The sequence below is a fragment of the Macaca nemestrina genome, chromosome 9 (genome assembly GCF_043159975.1).
Source record: "Macaca nemestrina isolate mMacNem1 chromosome 9, mMacNem.hap1, whole genome shotgun sequence".
NCBI lineage: Eukaryota > Metazoa > Chordata > Mammalia > Primates > Cercopithecidae > Macaca > Macaca nemestrina.
The window spans coordinates 118,210,673-118,226,791 of record NC_092133.1 but is presented as its reverse complement, the minus strand read 5'-3'; the positions used below and the strand labels follow the sequence as shown (position 1 = coordinate 118,226,791).

The window sequence follows — 16,119 nt, the reverse complement described above, 5'->3', positions numbered from 1 at the left end:
TGCCAAGAAGCTGATGGCAAGGCCCCAGTGCTCAGGAAAAGCCAAGCAAAAGCTACAAGGCATCCTGGTCTCATCAGAAACAAGTCAAGGAGAGAAAATGCAATCCCCAGGAAATGAGCTTCAGAAACACACATCAGAGGCTACTGAGTGAGAATTCATGACATCAAGAGCAATTTTTAAAATTCAGTGTAGTTTTTTTTAATCCAAAAATATATATCTCAACACTCCCCCATGCCAACCCTCCCTTTAGTGAGGCAGATTCCTCAGGATTCATGTGACAGTCACACATGAGCACATGAATGGGCAGAGAGAAGCTACCAGCTGGCTCTGCCTGACATTCAGCTTCTTCTGCATGAGGCTGGCTTTGTTTTCGCCAACAAGTGTCCAACGGGACATAAAATCTGAGCAGAAATGTGTCCCAGTATCTTCTGTATTTCCTTCTCCTCTGCCTTTGTCTTGCTTTCTTCTTTTCCCCTCTCCTTATGCCTCTCTTTCTTCTCCTTCTCCTCAGAAACTCATTGTTTTTTTTTGGGGGGGGGGAGGAAGAGTGCACACTTTGTTGAAGAATCTAAGTAATGCAAAAGTACAAAAAAAAGAAAGTTTTTTTTTAAGAAAGCTGTCTCATAGAATTAATCATCAATCGCATTGAGCAAACTGATAGAAGATTGCAAAAAGTTTGTGGCTGAAAACAAAACAAATGCATTACCTTGTGGTTCTGTAGGCCACAAGTCTGATGTGGGTCTCTTTGGGTTAAAATCTAGGTGTCTTCAGGGCTATCTTCCTTTCTGGAGATTCTAGGGGCAAATGGATTTCTTTGCATTTTCCAGCTTCTAGAAGCCTCCTTTATTTCTTGGGCTGTAGCCTCTTCTCAAAGCCAGGAATCGGAGCATCTCTCTGACCTACTTCCAAAGGTCTATTTCTCTGAGCGTTCCTAAGGAAAGGTTCACCCACTTAAGAGGACTCCTTTGATTACATTGAGCACACATAGGTAATCCAGGATCATCGTCCCTTCCCAAGGTCCTTAACTTTAATCACCTCCACAAGCCCCATTTGCCACATAAAATAACATATGCACAGGTTCTGGGGATTAGGATATGGACATCTTTGGGGAGGTCATTATTCTGCCTACCAGATACGTAGAACAAATGCTTTTACAAAAATGCAATATACTATTCTTGTTATTTTAAAAAAAAAGTATTCAGTTTTACCTAAATCAACAGATTTCAGAAATAATTATTGCAGACACATCCTTCAGGACTGCTGTGTGTGTTAAACGGCAGATGTAATTACAGAAAGTTAAGAAGCTTAGACCAAGGGTGAAAAATCTGCATAACAACGAAACAAGATATTATGCAAAACCTATGTAGTGTTAAAATAAGCATAATGGGATGTCCTTTTGTGAAATGTCACTAACTAATTTCTTTAAACGGATACTTCCTTTTTCTCTGGGCCCCCTCATCTCCCCAACCACCACCACCAAAAAGAAAAAGGTGTAAGCTAACCTAGTTTTAGCTTTTACCTTTTGAGTTTCCAAAGTTTAGGCCCAATGGGAATGGAAAGGAGTCAAGACATATATAACATTGAGCAACAGTCAACTCCTCCTGCCCTTTAAGCTTCTCACTCCTTGCTGCCATGATGAGAGGAAGCCCTATCAGTCACGTGGCAAGATCCACTAGAAGAGAATCAAAGGCCTTATCAGTCAAGCCCCAGTTGAGCTCCCAACCAGCATTTATCCAGGCTAGTGAGGACACTTGGAAACTTCCAGACATCCCAATGCTCCAGCTAACATCACATGAAACAGAAGAGCTATGTGGTGGACCTACAAAATCATAAGAAGAGATGTATCACTAATGATTCCTGCCATTGGGTTTGCGTGTAGTTTTTTAAGGCAGCAAATAAATAAATAAAACCGTGTGAAGATGCTGGTGAAAACCAAGCCTTTAATGAATGCAGAGGAACAACTTAGGAGCTCAGGTCCAGCTTGATAGATGATGAAGAGTGCCTCATGTCTGCTCACACCATGATAACTGTGCAGGTCATCCAGGGGGGTTACTACAAAACCAACATGGATTTTGTGGGGCCACAAAAGACAGTAACTGTCAAATTCAGCCTACAGACCTTCAAAAGGAAGCAGTAGATTGGGGGCACCATTGCCTCCAAGGTTGTGTGCATTGGCACCAAAGACAGTTCCCTCTCTGACTGGCTCACCTTTTAAAACGACCTCTGATTGTTATGCATAAGCTTTTTGGTAATGCCATCATGGGTAGTACCTGGAACCTGATGGATGTGACATTTTGGCCTTCTCTCCTGATGGTTCTGTAACCTTTCTCAGACTTCTCCAGGGATGAGATTGAAGATCCCCCAGAGTGATGAGAAAGTCACATTTTTAAGTTCATTTATATTAACAGTTCAGTCACAGTTAGCTACTGAAGTTCAAATTTCTGTGACCACTTTGGAGAAAAACAAGATCCTAAGAGGATGGCAGAGAGAAGAACTGATGCCTCTATCAAAGTAGCAAGGATGGCCAACCGGGCAAGTACAGAGGACATCACAAAGAATCTTGGAACAACAGGTTGTCTCGCAAATGGCAGAAGGTCAAGGAAGAATTAAGCCCATCTGCACTGCCCAGATGGTCTCTGAGTTCTCCACACATCTGTACCAGCCCCTCCCACCGCGTGGAGTCCGCGCAGGCTGTGAGTTCTCCTCTCATTGGCTCTAACATCCTGTAAGTGAAGTGGCATCAACTCCCTCAGGCCCCCAACCTCTCACAGGACCTCCAGCACTGCCTGTCCCTGTGAGTCCCTTCATCTCTTGGTGCAGAATGTGGCCTTTCAGCCCATGATACAAATCCTTGACAAGAGCAATACTTGAGGTAGCTTTTAATTTTCCTCACTCAGGAATTTAACTCTTTTTTGAATGTAATCTTAGACAAAGTCATTTACTGCTGAGAGCCACAGGACACAATGGGCCCAGGTGTAGGAATCGTGACTTTCCACAGGGCTCCTTGAGGAAGCACCTGCCAGCTCAGATGATCAGAGGCAGCTTCTGCTTTATCTCTGAAGGATGATGGGGTTAAGGCTCTCAGCATTAACCTTCAACAGAGCCACATTGTGCCTGACAGGTGTGGATCTCTCTTCTAAGGAGAGAGCTCAAAGGGGCCACTGTAGTTTTCAGGGAGGAAAGCTACAAGATTTGTGGCTTGCGTGCTAACATGTAGAACCTGACTTCCCAGAGCATCCTTGTCTGATCTTAGCCTTAACATCCTTGGACTCTTTCCACTGCAATCCTGGACTAGATCCTGGGAATACTCCCAGGACGATGTGGCTCCGTACTGGATCTCAGCCTACTTTCAGAGAGTTCTGGGGGTTGAAGGGGTTGTGGAGTGAGTAAGGTCAGATCCCCTCAGAATTTGCTCACCAGCACAGCTCAGCTTTTGGGAAGAGATATGGTCCTGTCCCTGAACAAGGCATAGCTATAACCATTGGGTGAATGACCACATGTAGATGGAAACTATTAAGGTTCTATGCAGTTAAAAATCTGACCCAGGACCTGTGTAAAAAGGAAAAACTGTTTCAACGCTGGCTTTTTTTTTTCTGCTAGAGTTTACTGCCTTGTAAAATGGCATTTCCCATGGCTAACAGTTGAATTGGAGTCACTTGTAGGAAATTTAAATTCTAATTATGATAATTAGGTTGTAAAATAAGCATAGCGACATTAACTTATCCATTATATTTTGTTTTCAATTTTTAAATGGTTACAAAATTAGCCTTAAAAACTGTTATTTTCGATTCTGGGAGTACATGTGCCGGTTTGTTATCTGGGTATACTGCATGTTGCTGAGGTTTAGGGTGTGGGTGATCCTGTCACATAGGAAGTGAGCATAATACTCAATACCTTTTTTTTTTTTCCTAACGACGTCTTGCTCTGGTCGCCCAGGCTGGAGTGCAGCGGCACGATCTCGGCTCACTGCAACCTCCACCTCCTGGGTTCAAGCTAGTCTCCTGCCAAAGCCTCCCAAGTAGCTTGGATTACAGGCGCCCGCCACCATGCCCAGCTAATTTTCATATTTTTAGTAGAGACAGCGTTTCACCGTGTTGGCCAGGCTGGTCTCGAAGTCCTGACCTCAGGTGATCCACTCACCTTGGCCTCCCAAAGTTCCGGGATTACAGGCGTGAGCCACCACGCCTGGCCAATAGTTTTACAATGCTTGCCTCCCTCCTTCCTTACCCCATTTTGGAGTCCCCAGTGTCTATTGTTGCCACCTTTATGTTCATGTGTATCCAATGTCTAGCTCCCACTTAAAAGTGAGAACATGCAGTATTTGGGTTTCTGTTCCTGCCTTAATTCGCTTAGGATAATGGCCGCCACCGCATCCACATTGTGGCAAAGGACATGATTTCGTTCTTTTTATGGCTGTGTAGTAGTCCATGGTGTATTTGAACCACACTTTCTTTATCCAGTCTGCTGCTGATGGGCACCTGGGTTCATTCCATGTCTTTGTAAAAATAGACTTTTTTTTTTTTTCTAAAAAGAGGCGAAGTTGGTGGGCAATTCTCAGTGAAATTGTGAAATAAATGGACACTGTACTGACGCTGACCAAAAGTAAAATCTAGTGATAGGATGGGCTAAATGAGGGAGTCCTGGGGGAAGACAAAAGGGCCCGAGGACATGAGGAGAGTGGAGTGGTGTGCAGTGAATTCTCTTGTGCTGGAGGACAGGGAGCAACCCTCTTGCCGACCTGACCTGGAAGCCTCGGGAATTTTCCATCCCCAGATCCCCAGGCAATACCAGGAGGCCTGTGAAAGCTTCCAGGTTGGAGCAGAGGGCAGGGCCAGTCACACCTGGGGTGGATTACGAGAAGAGAGAGAAAGGGGGAAAGGTGAGCACAGCCATCGTAATGATGCAGGTGCCTCCAGCCAGATCCCGGTTCTCACGGGCCACCAGTCTCAGCCTAGCTGACATCGACCCAGGGAGTCCAGACTCCCACACTCTTGGCTTCCTCCCAGCCACTGTTAGGCATGAACGGGACACCTCAAAGTTCTGCACGTCTCTGAAAAGAACCCCGTTCCCTGACCCCAGCCCTGAAGCTTCGTAAGCACTGACTGTCTTGAGGCCATCGGAGGCATCTCCTTGTGCCCTTTCTCCCGTGTGACTCCATATCCACAGGAAGACCTAGACTCCATGTCACCCCAACATGTGAGGCCCCTCTGCCACCCTGACCCCACCTTCCATCACCCTCAACTTTTGAAACGCTGCCAACACACCCTTTGGGATCACAGCCAGTTTTAGGTAAAATCCTTGTATCCTCAGCCACCCCTCTGATGGGTCCCTTTAGTGTTTTGCTGCTCTGAGGCCACTGCTTCTTATGGCCCCTCGAAGGGGCAGCTGCTTCCTCTCCACATCCCACATTGGTTTTGGGTGTGCTCCTCATAGTGACTAAAGACCATGTTTCCTCTCCCCTCTACAGTCCTCACATTCTCAGACTACCACCCACCACCCCTCCTTGCCACGTCCCTTTATGCATCACTGAGTTGAGCTCCTCTCATGTCTCAATAAGGTTAGCACCTCTTCCTTGACACACACTGTTCAGTGCTATCCTCATGAGGCTCCTTGGTGAGTCAGTGACCACAAATGCCCTCTTCAATCCCCTGGCCTCCCTTCCCTACCTTCTTCTCCTCCACTAATCAGTTCTTCACCTGCTGCAGCCTCTCCTTCTATCATGCCCTGCCCTGTGTCTACGGCACCACCCCCTCCATGATCCCGACTGCAAACTCTCTACCCTTTCACCATCTCTTCCTTTGTTCCAACACTCTTAGTTGACTATCCCAGATTCAAGACTTCTTTGACGCTCTTTTGAGTTTTTGTTTTCCACTTGGCTTCAAGGGCCCTGCACCCTTGGGTAGAATTTGGACAGATCTAGAAACCTGGGGAAAATTTTAAAATTGTGTATGTAGAAAGGTCTGTGGGGAAGTGGGAGTGATTGGAGAGAGTGAAGATGGAGCAAAGAGCTCACAGAAAGGGTCAGAGAAACATGTGCTCAGTTTGCCATGAGATTGAGGTCAGCCTGCCTGAAATTAAGGGAAAACAGTCTGATAAGCTTGAAAAAGTTCAGTGTAATCTGATTAAACGTAGGGACTTGTGCAAGATCCAATTCAACAATAAAGCGTTCCCTGACTATTCTAGTATCTGGGGCATTTTTTATCCACTTGACCTCTTTCATTTATTAATCATCTAATGTGTTTCAGATGCTGTGCTGGGGCCTGAGCAAAGCCAGGCAAGATGTGGTTCCTGCTATCAAGCTGACTGACATCTATCAGAAAGAACAGATCACGGTGATTTACATGATCTTAGAGTTGTATGTGGGGTCATGAAATAAAAGTGATCATGAAATAAAAGGGAGGTCAGGAATGTGTCCTGAAGAGATGCTGTGGCTAAGTTCTGGGGGAAAATAGGAGTGTAGTGGACAGACCAGACTCAGAATTCTGGCCATTGTCACCCCTCCCTCTAAGGCAAGCTTCCTCTCACCCACGGCCCTGCCGGCATGAAGATTGCATGGCAGCACCCAAGCCCCCAGCCCATCTCCAATTCGTAGTAGCCACAGGAGGACAGCACCCATCACTAAAGCCTTGTTCTGAAGAGAGACAAGCCGACTGCATGGTGGTTCCAAAGAGTTTAAATAAATCAACAGAGAGAGATTGAGTCAATGGAGGGGTCAGAAGCTCGGAAGTGCTATGAGATAGAGGCTGGGCAGTAGTGAGCCATGACTCTGAAGAGCTACCGTGGTGATGAAACAGAAGTGCAACAGCGAACGGAGCCAGGAGGAAGACAGAAGGGAATGGAGAGGCCACACAGAGAGAATCAGGGATGCCACCAGGGAGGTCCTGGGCCTAGGGCAGACATGGAAGGGAGGAGGACCTGGTGTGGTCCCTACACCTTTTCACGCCAGCTTCAGTCCCCAAGTGTCATCTCTCTCTCTCTCTCTCTCTCTCTCTGTGTCTCTCTCACACACACACACTCACATACATTTTTCTAGGTCATAAAATGACCCAGAAAATATACTTCCAAGTATACAACCAAAGAAAAATTTCTCATATGTGTACAAGGAAACAAGTACAATGATGTTCATTGGAAAAAAATGTAAATATTCAGCAGAGAAATCAATAATTAATTGTGATATTTGTATGTGTCAGACTACATTTAGAAGTAGAGTGAACCAGTATTCTAGATAGATGGATAGACAGACATATAAATATGTGACACACATACACACAGACACATCATATATATACTTTGTATACACATATACATGGATAAGGATAAATCTTAAAATGATAAAATTTAAAACGACATTGAATATATACATAATACCATTTATATACATTGAAAACAATAGAATGTGTTGCTTGTTCTGGATACAAAAAATACAGACATGTAGCTGTTACAAAAATTAATTTAAAGTTTACAATATAGTAGTTGCTTCAAAAGATAATGGAACAACTTTGGCGAGACAAATTAGTTGTTCACTTCAAAAAGTTTAATTTATGTTTATTTAATAAGAATTAAATCAAATGTGACCAACAAAATTGTGAATTCTTGTATATTTAATGTTTTTCTTTTTTGTTTTTATTTTTTTATAGACATGGTATCCTGCTATGTTGACGAGGCTGGTCTCAAACTCCTGGACCCACGAGACTCTCCTGCCTTGGCCTCCCAACGTGCTGGGATTACAGAGATGAGCCACTGTGCCTGGCCACTGTTTTTTAAATATTAAGAAAAAAATGAATAGAGAGAAGGTGAGCAGAAAGGAGGCACGAAGAAAGTGCAGTTGTCTGGACAACAAAATCAGAAACAAAAGCACGGATGTGGAGAGGGAGGGATGAAACGTAAATGATAATAAAAAGAGAATCAATATGTGTTGGTGAATGTCTAAGGGTGGGACTCAGTGAAAAGGAGACGCACACTTTGGCTCTGGGCTTTCTGGCTGGTACTGATGTTGATAACATAGGATAGAGAACAGGGAGCGGGTTAGGGGAGGCAGGTGATGAATCTGACTTTGGAAGTGCTGAGTGTGACGGTCCCATGTTTCATCCAAGTGGGTGATGTGTCATGGGTACATCAATGCTAAGGACAGAGCTAGGAACCATTTGCATCAAAGTTGCAGTTGAAGCCATATAACATTGGGAGACTCAGGGAAAGTACCTAGAATGACAAGGACAGATAGTAAAGGATGGAGCCTTGTGCTGTGAATGGACTGAAGATTGCCAGAAAATGAACTTGTGAGGTGGGTGGTAAGAAATAGTGCCGGTGCCATAAGAGAATGGTATTACAGAGGCTCAGGAAAGCAAGTCCCTTAAGGCATAAAACTTATAACAAAAGTCAGAAAGAAATATGAATACATATTTATTGGATTTGGAGGTGCTGAGGATGAGCCACAGGATACCCCTTTCTGGTCACTCTTAGCCATTGGCCTCTGTGCCCCCCTTCTTTGTGTGTCTCCATGAAAGTATGCAGTTCAAAGCCCCGGGAATGAAAGGGTTAAGTGTATGACTTCTTTTTATGTGTCCAGTCTTTCCTTTCTTCATTCCGGGGCATTTTTCATGAGCATTCTTTCCCTTACTTGTTGATGTTATTTTAAACATCTTCTTGAAGTAGTGATCTAGACTGGATCTGTGTCCCCACCAAATCTCGGGTCGAATTATAATCCCTACTGTTGGAGGTGGGGCCTGGTGGGAGGTGACTGGATCACGGGGGTGGTTTCTCCTGAATAGTTTAACACCGTCCCCCTTGGTACTGTCGTGGCAATAGTGAAGGTGTTCTCGTGAGATCTGGTTGTTTAACAGTGTGTAGCGTCTCCCCCCAGCCCCTTTGTCTTTCTCCTGCTCCCGCCGTTTTTGACACTTCTCTCCTTGTTTACCTTCCGCCATGATTGTAAGTTCCCTGAGACCTCTCCAGAAGCTGATGCTGCTTCCTGTACAGCCTGCAGAACCACGAGACCATTAAAACTCTTTTCTTTATAGATTACCCAGCCTCAGGTATGTCTTTATAGCAATATGAGAATGGCCTAACACAAGTAGGAAAGTATTATGGGATGGATTCTTCTCCCTTTAAAATGCTTATCTGGAAGTCCTAATCTCCAGAACGTCAGAATGTGACTGTATTTGGAGAGAGGGTGTTTAAAGAGGTCATTATGCTCAAATGAAGCCTTTAGAGTGGGCCCTAATCCAGTACGACCGGTGTCCTTTTAAAAGGGAGAGACACCAGGCTTGTGCGTGTGCAGAGGAAAGGCCATGTGAGGACACAGTGAGAAGGCAGTCATCTGCAAGCCAAGGAGAGAGGCCTCAGGAGAAATCAAAGCTGCCAAGAGCTTGATCTTGAACTTCTAGCCTCCAAAACTGCGAGAAAAGACATTTCTGTTGTTTAAACCACCCAGGCTGTGGTGTCTTGTAATGGGAGCCCCAGCAAACCAATGTAGGAAGGATGTGGAAGTTCTGCTAGTGACCAGGTCTGCCTGGCTGTGTCTGTTATGAATGTGCTTGGGCGTCCTGGAGGGAGCGATGTGTGCACAAGTTAAGGTTGCAGATCCAGTCACACTCTCAAAACCAAAGGGGACGGAAGTGGGAGATGAAGTCAGGAAGATTAAACTCAGGGGTCAGATCACGTAGATCATTTTAAGGATATCTCTGTTGAAACATTTTTAAAAATTACAGTGTCTTGGCTTGATAAGGCCACCGGAAAAACAGGAACCTGAACAAAAAAACTAATTGAGTTCATTTTAAACAGCATCCATCCCCTTGCCCCTTCAGAAAGGTGAACAAAAGGCAAATGACACAAACCTGAAATGCTAGGCAGAGGAGTTTTGATGATGTGATACAGGAGACAGTCCAGGTGTCTGAGCACGAATAATTGAAGAGTGGGTGTTATTTGAGGAGGATCAAGAAAGGTTGGGAAGGAGGTGGGGGAAGAGAACATTCCCAATCTCAGCTTACTGTCATGCCTTCCTGCCTCCTACCTCCTGTCACATCAATCCTTCCTGTAAATGCTGGCAGAGGAGACCCTGGCCCCAGTGCCATTTTCTAGAAGATGCTCTCTGCCCTTCCCCAGCCAGACTGGTCACCACTAGGTGATGGTTCCAAGGGACCAAGGGGCCATGTCCCCCAGAACCCATGCACCTCCTTCTACACCACACCCTCCAGTACCTGGGACTCTGGAATGATATACTCCTACAGTCCCAAGCCCACTTCCAGCACCCCTGCCTGCCTCTTTCCAGGGTCCACCTTCTGAAGGGTCAAGTGGGCTTCTGAGGGGCTGCAGGGCTGCAGTGGAACTTAAATGTGAAGCCAGGATGTCCACCCATCATTAATCACCTCTCCAAGCAGGAGGCAGCCAAGAGTGAGAAGAGAAAGGGCAGGGTCACAGGCTGGGGGAGTGGAGGCTGGTTCTCCTTGAGAGGTGACATTCTGGTACGTCACACAGAGGAACCCGAGTTCTGAAGTCAAACCTTGTATTCCATGTCCTTATGAAGCACTGTTTGCCAAGGTAGGAGGACAAAACATGTTCTGTGTAACAGTATGGAGCTCAGTGTATAACTTTACGTGTTGGACATATGGTCGTCTCGCTCTCATTGCCCAGGCTGCAGCGCAGTGGCATGATCTCGGCTCACCGCAATCTCCGCCTCGCAGGTTCAAGCGATTCTCCTGCCTCAGCCTCCTGAGTAGCTGGGATTACAGGTGTGTGCCACCATGCCTAGCTAATTTTTGCATTTTTAGTCAAGACAGGATTTCACCATGCTGGCCAGGCTGGTCTCGAACTCCTGATCTCAGGTGATCGGCCAGCCTCGGCCTCTCAAAGTGCTGGGGTTACAGGCCTAAGCCACCGTGCCCGGCCCATTTGTGCAACGTTGAAGGCAACATGCTCTCCATCCGGGCTTGTTGAAGGCAACATGCTCTCCTCAGCCACTGACTCCAAAACCAAGACCTAATGATTCATTTTCCCTTGATTTTATTTCACGGTGTCATTTCCTCCTTAAAGCATTAAATGGCAATATTTTCATTTAAATGTTTCAGAATGAACATTGATATTTGTGACATTTGCCTTTGGTTCACATGTCTGAGAAGGAAAAATGATGGATGTCTTTTTGGTATTAATTCAATGATTTGTCATTTGTGTTCTGCTTTTCTATTTTTCCAATATTCTATGAAGCTATACTGTAACATCTTCTTCTGCTATTAATAACACAATTATCATATTTAAATAGAGACATCTATCTAAGTTTCAATTCATTCAGAGGAATGAGGACAGGCAATACACACCTTCTCCCTCTCAGGTTTGCAGTTGTATGTGCAGTAACTGAGTCTGGTCAGCAGATGGCAGTGAACATCTTGTCAGAAAGAAAAATAATTATTTAGGTTGCGTTAAAAATAAAGAGCCAGAGACAGAAAACACAGGACCTGTGGAGAAGCAGACGTGCTACAAAACACTGCCTTTGTTGCAGGAGAGGGCAATGCACACTTTTTTTTTTTTTTTTTTTTTTTTTTTTTTTTTGCCACGTCTCACTCTATCACCCAGGCTGGAGTGCGGTAGAGCATCCTGACTCACTGCAGCCTCCGACTCCAGGGTTCAAGCGATTCTCATGCCTCAGCCACCCAAGTAGCTCCACGCCACCACGCCAGGCTAATTTTTTGTATTTTTAGTAGAGACGGGGTTTCACCAATGTTGGCCAGGCTGGTCTCGAACTCCTAACCTCAGGTGATCCACCCGCCCTGGCCTCCCAAAGTGCTTGGACTGCAGGCGTGAACCACCGTACCGGGCCCAATGCACATTTTGTATGGAATCTATACAGCGCAACACCTTGCTTCATGCACCCCTTTCTACCCAACCCTGCTTACTTATTCAGGAGAAATTGTGCACATGAGATGTTAAATTAATGGCACACTCAGATTGGGGAATTCTGAGACAGGGAGGGTAAAACTGGGGTGACCTGGAGTGCAGAAGGCTGGCCCTGCCTCGCAGTCCCCAGGGAGGGCCGGGCTGCTGAGTGGCACGATCTGCCTCTCCAGATGCCCGGCTCTGACCTGCTTCCTGCCGCAGCTCCTTGGCAGCTCCTTGGCTGGGCCTCCCTGCTTCTCTGTATGCTTGCAGCATCCCAGGCTGGCTCTAGGCTCCAGAACCCAACCTGGGCCCCCCGCCCTAGCAGCCCCGCGCGGCCTGCGAGGAAGACAGCTTGTTTAACCCGTGCAGCCTCATCTCCCGGCTGATCCGGCGGTTACCATGGCAACCCCCAAGGCTCCTCCGGCATTCTCATTGACTGACCAGGCTTGGAAAAACCATTCTGGAATTGGCGGAGGTATATCTGGGGGGAAATTTTAATGAAAGAACAGCTTGACCTAGTTTTAATTCAGCACCATGAAATGGTAGGGACTTGAGGTGTGACTGTGACTGAATAGAAAGGGATAGCTGCTGCCAGGAAATGGGAAGGTCTCCCAGGCTGAAGAGAGATAGAGCAAGACAGGGCCTCGACCTTTGCTATTTCCTCATCTTCCAGCAAGAAGAGATCAACCCCCAGCCTGGCCAACATGATGAAACCCCGTCTCCACTAAAAATACAAAAGTTAGCCAAGTTTGGTGGTGGGTGCCTGTAATCACAGCTACTTGGGGAGGCTGAGGCATGAGAATTGCTTGAACCCAGGAGGTGGAGGCTGCAGAGAGCCAAGACTGCGCCAGACAGAGTGAGACTCTGTCTAAAAAAAAAAGAAAAAGAAAAAAGAAGAAGAGCTCAACCCTAAAATTAGTGGGCAGTTCTCCAACATGGGAAACCATGGGATCCATAGCGTGCAAGACCTTGCTTTATGCACCCCTTTCTACTCAACACAGCTTACTTGGGGAAATACCAAAAACAATGCAGAAATAGAGAATAATTCTGTTTTTGTTTGTTTGTTTGTTTGTTTGTTTGTTTTTAAGAGACAAGGTCTCACTATGTTGTCCAGGCTGGTCTCGAATTCCTGACCTCAACCATCCTCCTGTCTCATATTCTTGAGTTTATGTTTTAATAAAGATATAAATGTAAGATTATTTTAATTCTGTAAAACAGGAAAACAAAACCAAAAAAAACGCATTTCTTTTTGGAAAATGTGGGGGAAACATTCCTGACAATTTACAGCTAACATTATCTGTACTGTTCATATTAGTTTTTCCAATTTCCAAAGGCTACTACAGCAGGCAGTCTCTAAAAGGCCACCATAATTGTAAGCTTCCTGAGCCCTCTTCAGAAACAGCTGTTGGTGCTATGCTTCCTGTACACACAGCCGAACTGTGAGCCAATTAAAAATTAAACCCCCTTTCTTATAAATTACTCAGTCTCAGGCATTTCTTTTCTTTTCTTTCTCTTTTCTTTCTTTTTTGAGATGGAGTTGCGCTCTGTTGCCAGGCTGGAGCACAGTGGTGCAATCTCAGCTAACTGCAACATCTGCCTCCTGGGTTCAAGCGATTCTCCTGCCTCAGCCTCCTGAATAACTGGGACTACAGGCGTGTGCCAACACACCCAGCTAATTTTTGTATTTTTAGTAAAGACAGGGTTTCCCCATGTTGGCCAGGATGGTCTCGATCTCTTGACCTTGTGATATGCCCACCTGGGCCTCCCAAAATGATGGGATTACAGGCGTGAACCACTGCGCCCGGCCTCAGGTATTTCTTTATAGCAATACAAGAATGGCCTAACACACCTCCCAAGCTAATAAATTCTAACATATTACTTGTCAATTGCAGGTCTCAAATTCAGGTGTTTGCTGCTGTTGGCGAAGGTTTGTTGCAAATATTTATTGCAGGCTTGAAAGTGTATTAACTGAAAACCCTTATAAGGTAGGTACTATTAGACTCACTTTCTGGATTAAAACAATGAAGGCACAAGGATGTCAAGTCACTTGCTCAACTACACACAGGTGAAGAGGCACAGCTGGGATACTAAATTTGGCAGTCTGTGAATGGAATCTGCATTCTTATTCACTAGAGGAGACAGGTTATCTGGGATGTTTTTCTAAAATGCAATCTCATTTGAATTGCAAGCCCATACTCCACTAGATTGCAGAAACTTAATCTCAGTCAAAGGTCACAGTGTCCAGCGTGACCCATGTTTCCTAGGGTCATGTCTGAGTTAGTTGGGAATGTAAACAGAGATTTGAGATCTGGGTGAGGAATCTGGTTCTCAGCCATCAAACCACAGAAGTTGTCGCCACATTGTTCCTACAGATAGCAATCCTGCCTGACTTCCCCCATGATCTTTTGGGTGCTTGGGAAACACTAGTCTACTCCAAGCGCTGGTGTTTGGGAGACTCTGCAAGACCATCTCCTCCTAACTGCACTTACACAAATATCTACTCAAGTTTAGTCTAGCTCTGCATCTTTGGCACTCCATGGGAAGAGGGCCGTGGGGAGCAGGACTTCCAAGACCTTATCTCACCATCCTCACTTGACCTGATGGAAGAGGTTGGATGGGATCAAGGGGGCACTCATGTAGCAGCCAGGATCACAGCCCTGCATGTTTTTATTGCTGCTGACCACACCCCTCCAACCCAGATATGCTGAGGGAGGCTCTGTCTTTTCTCGGACTCTCATTTACACACCTATAACAAATAGAGCTGCACCAAGAAGCCCCTCCCTAAGGTTTTATGTGAGACAAATACCGACTTGTGAGTGGTTCAAAGATGTTTTTGCTGTAAGATTAGTCAGTTTGGATTTTATCCTGAAGTTAGTGGGTACTCTGGAGATAGTTAAACCTGAAAGACTTGGGAAGGCAATAGTTTGCTTGAAAAGAGGCAAGAAAATGAAGAAAGAATGAGTAAAAGAAGAGGGAGCAGAGGTTAGGTGTGGTGGCTCATGCCTGAATTCCAGCACTTTGGGAGGCCAAAGAAGGACTGTCTCTTGAGTCTAGGAATTTGAGACCAGCCTCGACAACACAGCAAGACCCCATCTCTAACCAAAATTTAAAAATTAGACCCCATCTCTAACAAAAAAAAATTAAAATATTAACCAGGCATGGTGACAGTCTCCTGTAGTCCTAGCTACTTGGGAGACTGAGGCTGGAAAATCCTTTGAGTCTAAGAGTTTGAAGTTACACTGAGCTAGGGTGGTGCCACTGCACTCTAGCCTGGGTGACAGAGCAAGATCCTGTCTCTAAATTAAAAATAAAAAAAAGAGGAGGCAGAAAAGAATTTAAAAATAGTGGGGGAACCACTTAACATCTGTTCAGGGATGTGATTCACTAGAACCAATGAGATTAATATCATCACCATCACCTTCATCACTACCATTTTGCATGCATCATCTCTAATTACATGCCCAGAGGTCAAACACTGGTAGCCCAAGGGTGGAGTAAGCATCCCAGGGCAGGCAGTGACTACCTCACAGTAGTTCCCACCGACCTCACATCCCTCATGTAGGTACCAGCCAGGCCCCATTGGCACCGAAATGTGTAGACCCAGATGTGTTGGGTGGGCCTAGGTAGAAATCTCACTTGATGGCCACAGTATATTTATCATATACATGGAGTTATGATGCATCTCTGCCCAGGAATAGAATCCCAACAAGAGTCTTAGAAATGCACTGAAGTGAATGAAATCCAGGACCGTAGGGCTGGTCACCCAGAGTCTTCTTCCATTATGTCTTCTTCCACCACCTGTTTCTTCTATTGTACTCTTACAAGTGAGTCGGAGCCAGCGGTCGCTTAATCCTCCCCTCTCCTCTTGATGCTGCCTCCACATCCGCACCCCTCCTCAACAGTAAAAACGAAACAACCACAAAGCTCGTCCGCTGGTTGTGTGCCTAACATTTTATCCTAAAGTTTTGAAAAGAACAAAAAATAACCTGATAATTTCTAAATGAGGTAATTCATTTAGGCACTGACAGCCATTCATGCATCACTATGAATTCATTTACCAAATTAATCAATCAATATAGGCCAATAATCAGATCAAGCAGGCAGCAGACCAGTTTGCTCTGGTTTGATTTATTAGATGACTAGAAAGATCAGACGATTAGATCAGATTAATCAAATGCTTTTTACAAGCATCCACAGAACAGAAAAGGTCTTCCCAGGGCATCATGAGCTAAACCGAGTGCACTGGGTGAC

General features: G+C 45.4%; 1 long non-coding RNA gene across 2 annotated transcripts in view; it reads left to right on the top strand.

Annotated features, from left to right (window-relative positions):
* Positions 1–7,911, top strand: part of LOC105480012 (uncharacterized) — a 45,063-nt gene extending 37,152 nt beyond the window's left edge. For both annotated transcript variants that reach the window (XR_986232.2, XR_986231.3), the window contains 2 exons: positions 6,246–6,332; positions 7,638–7,911. This is a non-coding gene — a long non-coding RNA (uncharacterized lncRNA). The remainder of the gene's footprint in view (positions 1–6,245; positions 6,333–7,637) is intronic.
* The last annotated feature ends 8,208 nt before the right edge of the window (positions 7,912–16,119 follow it).